This window comes from Bufo gargarizans, chromosome 2 (assembly GCF_014858855.1).
Source record: "Bufo gargarizans isolate SCDJY-AF-19 chromosome 2, ASM1485885v1, whole genome shotgun sequence".
In the NCBI taxonomy this organism is placed as follows: Eukaryota; Metazoa; Chordata; class Amphibia; order Anura; family Bufonidae; genus Bufo; species Bufo gargarizans.
The window spans coordinates 469,469,619-469,483,560 of NC_058081.1; the positions used below are offsets into that span (position 1 = coordinate 469,469,619).

At 40.6% G+C, this 13,942-nt stretch overlaps 1 protein-coding gene across 4 annotated transcripts in view; it reads left to right on the forward strand.

Moving 5' to 3' along the window:
- CALD1 (caldesmon 1) overlaps nt 1-13,942 on the forward strand; it is a 174,442-nt gene that overhangs the window by 58,778 nt on the left and 101,722 nt on the right. The window contains exon 1 of one of the 4 annotated variants that reach the window (XM_044281058.1): nt 13,430-13,603. The exons of the other annotated variants lie outside the window; for them this stretch is intronic. The gene's annotated coding sequence lies outside the window, so the exon portion shown is untranslated. Of the gene's footprint in view, nt 1-13,429; nt 13,604-13,942 lie in introns of those variants that run through there. 4 annotated transcript variants of the gene reach the window in all.

Genomic DNA, 13,942 nt, shown 5'->3' on the forward strand with positions numbered 1-13,942 from the left:
TAACATAGTATTAAAAGACCTTTAAGAATGACCTTTCAAAAGCTATTTTTTTGTGGGCAAAAATATTTTTCTTCATTGTATTCTTTCAAAATAGGAAAAATTATAAAAGAAAATATTTTTTTAACTTTCATTCAAAACCATGTTCTTATGTTGTACAAAAAAAGCCCCTTTTTCCCGTTAGCTTACACGACATGTGGTTTTAATCTACGCTTTGCTTACACAATGTTTTTCCCTTTTGACCTGAATACATGTTGTTGCCATTAAAACTTTTACCATATCTGTAGGTATGTTCAAACAAAACTGACGTGGTAGGCAAAAGACAAAAATGCTTCAAACCAGCCCCATTAACGCCGCCACGTTTTCTCTGGGTTGTCTACCTGCTTTTGCCATGTTCCATTATGAACCTTCTGTATAAGGGCCGTTTCACACGAGCGGATGCCGTGCGTGGCATCCGCTCCGTGAAAGAGTGCCAAGACCCGCTGCAGACTGCAGAGGCACGGAGTATTAACATGACTGTTAATGCTCCGTGCCTCTCTGTGATCTCTTTCCTACGAAATCACAGTGACAACTGTGATTTCGTAGTAAAGCGATCACAGAGAGGCACGGAGCATTAACAGTCATGTTAATACTCCGTGCCTCTGCAGTCTGCAGCGGGTCTTGGCACTCTTTCACGGAGCGGATGCCACGCACGGCATCCGCTCGTGTGAAACGGCCCTAACAGCTGGCGTTCTGTAAACCAAGGGGAATTTTTTTTTCTCCAGTTTTTTTCTTTATTTGCTTATGTTTATAAGTACTTCGCAACATGCAGCAAAGCATGAAAAAAAATCTCAAATCCTGTCAAACATATTACATTCCCCAAAGCAATACTGAAGATAATTGTAGACGAGGGATTTTATCCAAAAAAAAGCCCAAGATTGTAATCTATTTGGCACAATGACCTAACGTCATTAAAATGATGGAGTAATGTTATTTTTTAATATATATTTTTTTTTTCTTTTTTCACCAGTTAAGACATTATCTCCATTGTAGATTAAATAAATAGACAATTGTGTGAGAAACAGTGCGCTGGAGATGACAGCCAATCAATATCTGACTGTAACATTTAATGGCGCGAGGTGAGGCATGGTTCCTGGCACTCGAAATGGCTCAGATAAAACAGACAAAGGCAGAGATTCTTCTCAAAGGCAGAATTTCTCAAGACTGGGGATCTTAGAGGGAATGTCTCATGTATTTAATTAGAGTGGCATTCATTACAAGTCTTCAGATGATTTTTTTTTAAAGGTTGTAAGTACTGTATGAGAATTAGGGCAGTTAAAATGAATCATAGTTAAAGGGGTATTCTAGTAATAACGTTTTTCCACAGCATGCCCCCTAAAACATAAGATTCATATTTACCTGCTCCTCGCTGCCCCCGCTGTCTCCATCTAGTCCCAACGCTGTATGCATCAGGCTGCCATGGATATGGTCATATGTACCACTACAGCCAGTGACTGGCTTCAGTGGCGATGTGCTCCTTGTGGCCACAGGACTAGTCATTGGCTGGAATGATGCATTTGACCTTGCCCATGGCTGGATTTAAGCAGCGCAGGGGGCAGCAGATAGAAACAGCAGAGTCAGTGTGGGGGAGCTGAGTTTTGTGGAGCTGGTAAGTATGAATCTTCTGTTTTAGAGGGTATGCTGCGGGCACTTGATAAAAAAATAATTATTACCGGACAACTCCCTTAAAGGGAACTGTCACCTAACTGTAACTTGAAGAAAAGTTCCTGTATTTCCCCTTGGGACCACTGTAAGGCGCCCAGGGAGATACATGACAGTATCAGACAGTAACTGACTATGATTTTTTTTTTTGCTCTAACTTGCTGCTCCCCCTCTCCCCCTACACAGACACAGAACTAGGAAGTAAAATGTTTCAGTCTGCTTCTTATGAAATTCAATCCAATCTCCAGGCAGGAAGATCTGAGCAGATTTATATATACTTTAATGGGCAGTCGTTCAGTAAAACTTTCAATTTCTAAACCTCTGCTCTTTCTATGCTTAGGAGTCATGTGGGCGATCCTACTCGGTGATTGACAGCTAACTCTGTGTAACTAAGTGAATCCGTAAGTAGGACTCGCGTGCCAGCTAAGCATAGAAACAACAGAGGTTTACATTAATAAATTGCAAGTTAAAAAACTTCATGTAAAACTATTTTTAATATATACTCTTCAGACATTTTGCAGTGACTTCTTTTATGTCCCTTCTCCCATTCAAGTCCTTTCTTCAGATAGCCCAGTTGCTCCTCTCTTGAAAATGGCGGCAGATGGAGAACTGCACTATTACCTTCTGGACACAGTAGGTCCTGAGTGCGAAAAGAAGCTGGCACAGACCAGTTCTTTTTCAGTGGGAGGTAGCATAGTTTAGTAACATAGTTTATAAGGCTGAAAAAAGACATCTGTCCATCCAGTTCAGCCTGTTATCCTGCAAGTTGATCCAGAGGAAGGCAAAAAAACTGTGAGAAATTCCTTCCCGACTCCAATCGGCCAATCAGAATTACTCCCTGGATCAACAACCCATCTCTAGTAGCTATAGCCTGTAGTGGTGGTACATGGAGACCTATCGTGCTGTCATTGGCAGGATAGGTGTGGTGGGGTTGTCCAGAGACTGGCAGATTGGAAATTAGCTTTCAACATGCCAGCTCCCTTTGTTCTCAAGCCACTAGATGTATCTAGCAGTGGCTTACTGTCCTCTCCCTGATAAGAACACATGCATGTGTATTGGCAGCTTGGCCAATTACTGTCCTGCAGGCTATCAAATGTGTGTAGTCTGCCTGAATGGACCTATATGTGTCAACAGACTAGTACAGTGTCCAAGAAGTGATAGAGGATAGCCCTTCCCCTAGAGATCAGGAAGTGGCAGGGTAGCTGCATGGAGCACCCTAACTATAATGTATGCTGTTGCAGTCTTGCTTTATCTAGACCTCCTGCAGGTCAATAGAGTTGAAAATAAAACCTCCTTTACACATTCAATAGCTGTCGGCCGAACAAATGTTTGGCCTACAGCTATTTATCCCAACTCTCTACTGACTTCCCCATACACATCCACAAAAGGATCAGGCGAAACTATTTAATTTGCCAATCCTTCTCTTCCCCCACATCATTTGTCAGGGGAGGGTAAGAAGCTCCCCACACACATTACAGTATTGGCCAAACCCACCGTTCTTGGTGGGTTCAGTCAACAATACTCTAATAAAATGATGACTGTAAACTTCAGAAGGCTTGGTCATTATTTTATAGCCCTGACAGAGGAAGCATACGGTGCAAATCACTTCTGACATGGAAATTATATATCTGACATGAATATTGCACATTCTACAATCATTTTATTGTCCTTCGAACCTCTTAAACAAAAAGATTTTCTTTCCTTTAGTGTAAACCTCAAGTTACAAGTAATAATATGGTAATGATATTTAATTACGTTAAACATCCCTAATCCAGCATCTATTAATCCTGAAACTGAAAGTCTAATAAACTGGCACTGGTTTTGCATAGTCATTTTTTTGTCTCCCTTTTCATTTTTCTCTAGTATACTTCATAAGGTTTATGTATTAGTCATTATTTGATAGCCCTGACAGAGGATGCACCCGGTGCAGCTCGCTTCTGACATGAAAATTCCATATCTCAGTTCCACAGACACAAAAGGCCAATTTTATAGGAAGTTAGTTATTTTATTTATATTGTAGAGGAAATGAGATTACATAATGGAAATTTAACCCAACAGAACATGCAAACTACATGTAGATGTTGCCCTGGTCATGTAGTGAAATGTATGGCCTGTGTGATGCTAGCAAAAAAAATACTAACTACATAGCCTTCATACATAGATCAACATCAGGGGTTTTCTGTGCCTATTGGGAGTCTATTGTCAGAAAATGGCAAGCTTACAATGAAAGGTAACACTTTTATGATAAAAATTGAGGCAGATAACATAGCTTCACTTTTCTAACTTGCTAGCATCATCTCATAGTAGTAGCTATGCAGTCCGAGGACATCACTTTGGTTACCCGCAATTAAAACCCTACAATGTGCAGTGAAACAGTTCAAGTGGATCCATGTAGAGTAGGGATCTCAAACTCGTGGTCCTCCAGCTGTTGCAAAACTACAACTTCCAGCTATAGGCTGTCAGGACATCATGTACGTTGTAGTTTTGCAACATCTGGAGCGCCACGAGTTTGACATTCCTTATGTAGAGGATTATTGCATGCAAAGTTTAACCACTATCTGTTCTATTGATCATCAAACAGACTACACTTATAAAGCATGGAGGATCTAAAGCAGGCATTGCCAACTTGCGGCTCTCCAGCTGTTGTAAAACTACAACTCCCACCATGCCCTGCTGTAGTCTGATAGCTGTAGACTGTCCGGGCATGACGGGAGTTGTAGTTTTGCAACAGCTGGAGAGCCTCAGGTTGGCCTTTCCTGATCTATAGGTTTTTGACTTGTAGCATCTCCCGCTTTCTCTGAACATAGTATAGCAATGCTGCTATTTGCATCCTTTCTCCCTTACACATACTTTATGTCCCTTTAAACAAAATTTTGCCCAAAATCATAGCAATCTAAAAGAAATTAAATGAAGTTCCCAGCGTGGATCTGTAAAACATAACAATAATCATGGGGGTCAGGATATCCTGTCAGTAAGCATCCCCCATGGTCCTGCACAAAGGTTCCTAGTAAATAGGAAATATCGCCATGAGATTTTCCTACCCAGCAGTGCACGAAGCTTTCACTGAATTAGCAACTTCAAAATTAACAACTTTTTTGTTTAGTTTTGAGAAAAACTTTGTACTAAGTGTTCCGGTCGTAGCAGCTAATTAGAAGGACAATGCATTCTTAGATGTTTTTGAAAGATATGATCCTTCATGCAGAGTAGATGACTTGCACACAGAAAGCCTAAGACATGCATAGAGCTGTTGGGTTGAACACAGAGTTCTTAAAGGTTTGCATTATGGCCCAAAGCTTAGAGGAAAGATGTAAAGGAGGAAACAAACCAAACCCTTCTGTCCTGGATGGCAAATCCTAGCACTATAACAGGGACACCTCTGTTCTATGTATCCCACTGGCTAAACTGTTCAAGCATCTGATTCCCCACACATTCTTACCTGTTAACCTATATACAATGGGCTTTATCATACAGTGAATGCATTACTGGGACGTTTCAGTACTGTATCCTGGAACACAAGTTATAGATTTAGGTAACAGCATTGTAAAACTAGGCCATGAAGCTTTCAGGGTGACACGCCAGGAACCAATTAAGTGTACGCCTGAGCTCTGATCTCTATCTATTCCTGTATAACACGACTATTTAACACTGACATTAGAACATTCTGTTTCTGACATTCCCTATAGGGGGGCTGCAAAAAGCAACAAAAACATAAGTTATTATTAATCTCTGCTTATCTTTTAAAACATCATGCTACACCGCAATGCTCAGCAGTTATTCTAATATAGTAAATGATCTGGTCTTAAAGAAGAAGATGTCTGGAGGTTTTTTAGATTGTTCAACAGTGTGTGTTAAAGGAACATAAATGAATAGGATAAAATAAGAACAAAAAACGAAATCTTGAACAGTTGTCATTCTGCTTTGGTTTCTGCATGCTTCAGGAACAAGCACTTTTGTAGAAATTTTATGAAGTAGTTGGGACCTTGAACACCTTGGTTCTCTCTGTGTTTCAGCTGGTTGTTGGAAGGGTGAGGCTTAAGTAAAGGGGTGTGGTTTGTTTTAGCTTGGCATTATTTGCAGTCAAATTAGTAGTGGTCTTTTTCTACTCAACAAAGCAGCCTTAGTCTACTTTCACACTCGCGTTTTGACTTTCCGTTTGTGAGATCCGTTCAGGGCTCTCACAAGCGGTCCAAAACGGATCAGTTTGCCTTTTAATGCATTCTGAATGGAAAAGGATCCGCTCAGTTCAGTCTCCATTCCGCTTTGTCCGTCTGATGTAACTGAGCCAAACTGACCCAATCTGGCACAATAGAAAATGGATCTGTTCTCCATTGACTTTCAATGGTGTTCACTGTACTTTTTAAACAATTTCATTTTATCTAATACAGAATGATGTGGCTAGCTCACTTCTAACTCCCTTCATTTAAAAATGTGCCTGCATCCACCTTAAAAAAAAAAAAAAAATCTGTAAAGTCATGATCACTAGGGGCCTCAGTCCAGTCTACTTCCTGCTGTCAGAAAAGATCCATCCCTGGTAACAGAGAATCGGAAGACAGCTGAGAGGAAGTGTGTGTGTGTGTGTGCATTTACACAGATTCTGAACATCACAGGAGCTTTCTGCTTTTCTGTAAGAGTGATTCATGCCTACTTATCAGCTTTCGTAGCCTCCTTGAAGAAAATAAACATAGTGGAAAGTAAGGGAAGTGAGGTCACGGCATACAGTACCGGCAGAAGGGAGACACCCATTGCTTCTGAGAGAAATGCATCTAGCTTTGCAGCTGAAACAGGGAATAGTATAGCTGAAAGAGACTTTAGGGAAGTCCAAAAAGCACCTGTTCCTTCACTGTTATGATTGTGCACAAAAGCAGTCATTATGCAATTTTTTTTTATTTTTTTTTTAATCCAAGTACTTTTTAAAACATACATGGTGGGAAGAAGGGGAGATGAAATAAACACTTGCACAACAATTTAGACAGAATATAAGGAACATTTTTTTATGTTTTACCCTTTGCATTTCAAATTGAAACAGAATAGCATCAATGAAGAAAAAGGTATCATTGTTCTTTTTTTTTTTTTACATAGCTAGAGTTTATATTAGTACCTGGGATTTTTGTCTAATATCAGTCTTAAAGGGTTTGTGCAGCCTGTTTGTATGGATGACCTATTCTCAGGATAGGTCATTAATAACTGATTGGTAGGGGTCCGACACCCGGCACTACCGCCGATCAGCTGTTTGAAGAAGAGGCAGAACTCCATGTGAGTGCTACTTCCTCTTCAGTACACTGCCTGTTGTCCCGGAAGTGCAGTGTCATTACAAGTGCAAACTCCTTTCACTCAAATGGAATGAGTACTTGTAATTACACTATGCCACTGCTACAGGGGAGACGACACAAAGATTGCTTAATTTTGTGTATTGTCTTCCCACAGTGATGTATTTGCTCCCACTGTGTTAGTAATGCTCTATTTGTAATCCATGTTAATTAAAGATTATTATCTCCACCCATTCCTTGTTATATTAAACCACAAATGTGCAAATACGACAGAACAAATAGGACCACACATGTGGCATTCAAGTAGCTTAGTGCAATGGCTCTGTGCCCATGAAACCTAATATTGTTAATCATATGTGACATAGGAAGATGCATAAATAACAGGTAGTCATTAAACGCAATAGTTGAGAAGTTTTTTTTTAGTTTTTTTTTTTTTTAAGGTTAGGGAACAATTATACAAAGTATGTATGTCACAACACTGCTAAATCTATAATAGTCCTCCTTCCCCCACCCACTAGGTCCCTTTAATAATATTGGTATATTCTTATTTGGCAGATGACCCCTCAGGTGCCATGATAGGAATATCCTTTTTGGGTATGTACACACCTTATTTGTCAGGAGCCTTCAACATTGGTTTAGTAGTTTTTGATAGGAAGAAGAGCACTGTATCCAGCATTATTTTCCCTTCAAAATAACAGATTCCATAGTGAAACCCAATGATAAGTCAGTGGTTCCAATCGTCACCCCCGCTGTTCATTGTATGATGAATATAGCACTGCAGCGTTTTTATTTTTGACAGAAACCAAGACACACATGTGCACAGAGATTAAAGGGATTCTGTCACCTCTTTTTAAACTATAGAGATGCGGACATGCACGGCTAGATCGCCGCTAGCCTGTCCGCAATATACCTGTCCCATGTCTCTGAGTGGTTTTATTGAGTGTAAAAAATGATTTTATATATATTACACAAATCAGCCTGGTAAGGAGCCCAGCCCAGGCTGATTTACATATATATTTTTTTACACTCAATAAAACCACTCAGAGATATGGGGCAGGTATATTGCAGACATGCTAGCGGCGATCTAGCGCATGTACGCATTTCTATAGTGTAAAAAGAGGTTACAGAATCCCTTTAAGACATTTATTGATTTAAGGATAGTTAACAAGTGACTTTAAAAGTCACCTGCTAGGTGTTCTTGGTGCAGGAATCTACAACAATGTCCTATGTATTTGAAGGAAATCGGCAACAGAGACCTGCACTGATCATGTTCTGTTCATGTCCAGATGGCACAGCAGCAGGGTTTGTCAAATGGTGTTAGAACTCTCCTATGTAAGGTGGACATGATCTGGGTGGCTTGTTACACTCTGGATATAAACAAGAATGCTTATACTCGCTAACAAAAAGCAGAGGCTTTGAAAAATGTGAATCAACACAGGCGTGCGATTTTTGAAATGCAGACAGGGCCAGCCGGAGGAGGAGATCGCGGCTGGCCCTGTCAATCAACAAGAAGAGGGGGCGTTTTTTTGCGGTGGCTACCAGCAAGTAGACGCCCTACTTGCTGGTAGAGACCTAATTTACATATTATAAAAGTTCGTTTTTATAAGAAACTGCTGAAGGAAAGTAAGTAACATCATTATATTTTCATATATCGCAGTATAAGGAATTTAACTAGCCCAAAAAAAAAAAAAAGGACTTTGGTGGGGTGACAGAAGCCCTTTAAACGTAGTATTAAACAGCTTCTGAGCGGTCTTAAATTTAGACCATTTTCTACACCTAAAACAGGCGTAGAAAATGGTAAATGAGACTGGCCTGCCAACCCGTCCACCCCACTTTTTTAGACTTGGCATGAGTGGGGAAAATTTGCAGATTGTGGCGCAACTAACCTTTGCACCACCATCTGCGCCTGAAATATGCCTAATTTAGGCGTATTTCAAAGCAGTAAATGACCCCCAATATATTTTATTTAATTTTCAGTGGCATAGTACTGCCAAAATGAAAAAAGCCGAAAATTCCCCCAAAATGTGTTTACTGTGAATATTAATTTACAAAATATACCCCTTTCTGATGGAAGTGTTCTTTTAAGAAAGCCATGCACATGGATTTAAAAAAACGACCAAGGAGACTAATTTGTTAATGAAGAAAAGGCAACATATTTTAGGGTCAGGGATAATGTTGCAGTTCATGCTATCAGTCGTAACCTTCAGTTTGGGTATTTCCTGTTGTGTTGACTATAACTCTGTGCAAGCCCCGGCTCAAGTTTCAGTTACTTCACTTTTCCAGATGATCTGAAGTCAAATTGTTCTTGCTTTTCCCGAAAAGTAAAAAAGTTTCAGAAATTGCAGAGCTACGGGACAGCCTCAGGAAAAATAAGTATTATAAGCCTCTATTTTATATTTTTTGAGCTGGAATAACTAATGAATGGGTGTCCCTTAGATCCACTATAAAAGATAAGTAGCAGGACAATCACAATACAATATCTGTAAATTGTTTATCTGACCCTTATCGTATGGCCCAAAAATAACTGCATCTGGGGCCAGCCCAAACTTTGTGCCGTCCATAGAATCCCACATAACACAGCCAGCTACACATCTTTTTATGATTCAATAGTGCCAACAACAGAAGCCCCTACAACAGAACTAGGCACAAATCTTCTAAGGACATTAGCCACAGATGTGTCCTCAATACTGCCAGCAACATCTGTCCAATGACACCGCCAGACAGGTAGCTACAGATGTCCCCATTACATAGCCAAATACAGTAGACCTTATAAAAATGTTACCTGCAGAGGTGTGTCTAGTAGCAAATAATACATAGCCACGGCAGCCCCTATAACAGGGCAACCCACGAAGGCCTCCATAACACAACCAGCTAGCGATGTCATCATAATACTGCTAGCTACAGATATGCCCATAACACTGCCAGACACAAGGAAGTTTACAATATTTCTAGTCACAGATGTGCCTTCAATCCGGATAGCAACAAAAGCCCCCGCATAACACTACCAGCCATAGGTTCAGTCACAGAAGCCTCTATAACACTGCCAGCCACTGATGTCCCCTTAACACAGATGATCCCTAAAGTCTGGTATCACTGTTCTCTACAACTCTTTCAGCCACAGAAGGTCCTGGGGGCTTACATTTTATCTATCATATGTCTCAGGTAACCTTTTGTAGACAATGGAACTTGACTATGGAGAAAAGAGGATTGTTTTATCACGTAAACCCCATTGCACTGAAATGTTATAAATGTGTTCTTAGAGGCAGAGTCTTGGGTGCTATGGGGTCCATGAAGCGGTAAACCACCAATAAATTGCAGTACCGAAAACCAGTAGGAATTAGTTATGAAGACCTTCTCTCTCCTACATGAAGAAGTTAGTTCCAGAGAACAGAAACATGCGCGATTGCCCAATCGCAATGTTTCTTTTTATGTGTGGCTTGCTGGTGGCTGAACAAAGTTTATCCGAGTCTAAACCCAGCATTACTATTATTGTAATAATACTTGCTATTTCTCGTTAGTTATTTCAGGTTAGTGATAAATTCTGTGTTGACCAGGGTAAGAGTGAGAAGGCAGAGGGTATTACAGAGGAAATGGCTAATACATAGTAAGGAAAACGAGATATCAAAGTGGTCAGTTAGGTTTGGTTGTAAGCAGAATATAGATATATTGAAAACCAAATGAGTTGTCCATGTCCATAGATGGAGAGGAAGAAAAAGAACCAAGGTAAGAACCTAGTGGCACAAATGACAGAGATGGAAGTTAAAGTGAGGAAATGACTTAACAGCTTCAGACTCTTATGAAGGCTATGAAAATATCCAAATGTATGTATGTATGGACACATAAAGAAAAAAGACCAGGAGAATACTAAGGGCTGTTTCACATGAGCGGATGTCGTGCGTGACATCAGCTCCGTGAAAGAGTGCCAAGACCCGATGCGGACAGCAGAAGCACGGAGCATTAACATGACTGATAATGCTCCGTGCCTCTCTGTGACCTCTTTACTACGAAATCACAGTGACAACTGTGATTTCGTAGTAAAGAGATCACAGAGAGGCACGGAGCATTATCAGTCATGTTAATGCTCCGTGCCTCTGCAGTCTGCATCGGGTCTTGGCACTCTTTCACGGAGCGGATGTCACGCACGGCATCCGCTCGTGTGAAACAGCCCTAAAGAGAGAGTCAATAATTGCACCTGCAATAAATTCTCCTGACATTGATACAGGACAGTATCCTCTAACTGGTGGATCAGATTGCCTCAATCTTCTGGCAGCTCCAGATCCTATTGTGCTCTAGTGGCATAAGGGAGGTCATATCTAGAGATGAGCGAATTGAAGTTGATGAATTGGAATTTCAGGAAAAATTAGATTCGCACCAAATCTGAATTTCCTCATTTTTGGTGGTAATGAATCGCAATTTTTCCTAAAATGGCTGCTGCACGTGTTTGGACATAGAGCAAGGAACTCTTGGAACGAGGGATCACCCACAATGCGATGCATGCAGCCAATCAGCAGCCATCTTGGATTCAGCCATTTTCCAGTGTACTTAGTGCAAGGAGAGACGTCAGCAGCCGCTAGGGATAGTGGTAAAAAAGACTTTAAAACTTTTATTTTGCTGTATAGAAGTTCAGGGAAAGGATAGAGAGGAATCATTCCACAGTATTGAAGCAGAACAGGGTTCAGTAGGGGAGGTTACAACTTGGGTAATAGGAACAATCCTATTACACCTTGCTGTACTGACTGGGGACCCAAATTGCCATTTTTCAGCTCTGTAATTCCAGCAAACCGTTCTTGTTTTTGGGGTGCAAGTGTTGTTTGATACAGGCATTAACAGGGTTTATTATGAGGAAATCTTTCTACGGCTTATTTGCCCTTGTGCGGTTCAGCTATATGTTCTAAAGCATTTTTTTTTACTTGTATTAGCGAAAAGGCATATGTGAGACTCCCATAATGTATGTAGGAAGGTGTTCTGGTCTGATGACTAAAATTTGACTTTTTGGCAATCAAAGAAAACGCTATGTCTGGCGCAAACCCAACACATCACCCAAAGAACACCATCCCAAGAACAGTCAAACATGGTGGTCGCAGCATCATGCTGTGGGGACGTTTTTCAGCAGCCGGGACTGGGAAACTGGTCAGAGTTGAGGGAAAGATGGATGGTGCTAAATACAGGGATATTCTTGAGCAGGACCCGTACCACTCTGTGTGTGAACTGAGGCTAGGACAGAGGTTCACCTTCCATGAAGACAATAACCCCAAACACACTGCGAAGGCAACACTTGAGTGGTTTAAGGGGAAACATGTAAATGTGTTGGAATGGCCTAGTCAAAGCCCAGATTTCAATCCAATAGAAAATCTATGGTCAGACTTAAAGATTGCTGTTCACAAGCACAAACCATCCAACTTGAAGGAGCTGGAGCAGTTTTGCATTGAGGAATGGGCAAAAAACCCAGTGGTAAGATGTGGCAAGCTCATAGAGACTTATCCAAAGCGACTTGGAGCTGTGATTGCTGCAAAAGGGGATCTACAAAGTATTGATTTTTGGGGGGTGAATAGTTATGCACATTGACTTTTTCTGTTAGTTTGTCTTATTTGATGTTTGCTTCACAATGAAAAGAAAAAATCCTCAAACAATCCATGTTAATTACAGGCTTTAAGGCACCAAAATACGAAAAATATAGGGTCATACTTGGAAACTGCTGAGGTCAATAATTCGTTTCTTAGTTCCAACTACATTTTTTGAATGAAAGAACTTTGGGGCACTTTTATTAAGACCGGCGTTTTAGGCCGCCCTAAGCTGGCTGTTGATCCACCGAAGTTATGAAGAGCTGTCTTACATTTGGACCTTTTTCCACGCCCTTTCCGGACCACAATTTTAGACCTGAAGCTAGCGGGGCGAAGTCGCAGATAACAGAGCAACTAACCATTTTGCCGTCATTTGCGTTTGAAATATGCCTAATTTATAAATGACCCCCTTTATTTTTGTTCCCTAGAAATTTTAGGACTGCTGTCATTTTTTAAAAGTTTTTTTAAACCGGTTTCCTCAGTCTTGCACCTTGTTGCACAATTATTTATTTGGCGTTGCTAGATTTATTTTTACATGTAAAACTATACTTGAAGATGCCTGAAGAAAGGGTAAGGTCAACGAGATGGAATTTATTTAGATCGTGAGCCCCAATGGGGGCGTGATAAGAAGCTCTGCATCACTTCTGTCAAATGAGTTTTTATGCATGATATACAATCTTACACGTTGCATGTTAGCATAGGACTGAGGGCCTTCTAAACAATGTGTGCATGGAATTTCATGGAATGCGAAAGGGTATGTAAGGGGTTAATTGTGGAATTTTTGTCCCAAAGTTCAGAGAGGCAGCCTCAAAAACCTCACAGGAAACTCTCTAGTTCTTGGTGCTGATCTGGCATTCAGCATCCGAAAGTTAAACTATGCACTGACAGGACGGTTTAGCTAAACACAGTGAGGACACAAAGCCTTTCCCTTTTCTGGTAGTACTTTAATATGATCTCCAGAGTGGAGGAGACAAGCCTAGTCTTTGATGTGCTGCACACTGTGTGTCTGCTCAGTGATACCTAAGACATTATATTAAAGCTGGTGGATTACAAATCACAGAAGAAAAGCAACAGCTCGTGAGTATGGAGTATTTCAGTTTTGTGTTTTTGTCTTTAGAAATAGATGAAAGGACAGGGAAGAAACAGTAGGGGAGGCGTTAGTATCCAGATCCTACACAATACACATGCATAACTCTATCAATCTTGCACCCACTTTTTTTTATTGACAGTCCATTAACCTCTTAGAGTACGGCCACATGTTTAGGATTCTTGATGCAGCTTTGAAAGCCAAAACCAGAACTGAATCCCCAAAAGACACCTCATACTGTCCTTTATACTTTCTATCCTTTTATGAACCACTCCAGATTTTGGCTTCCAAAATTGCATTAAGAAACCCGAACATGTGACCATAACTTT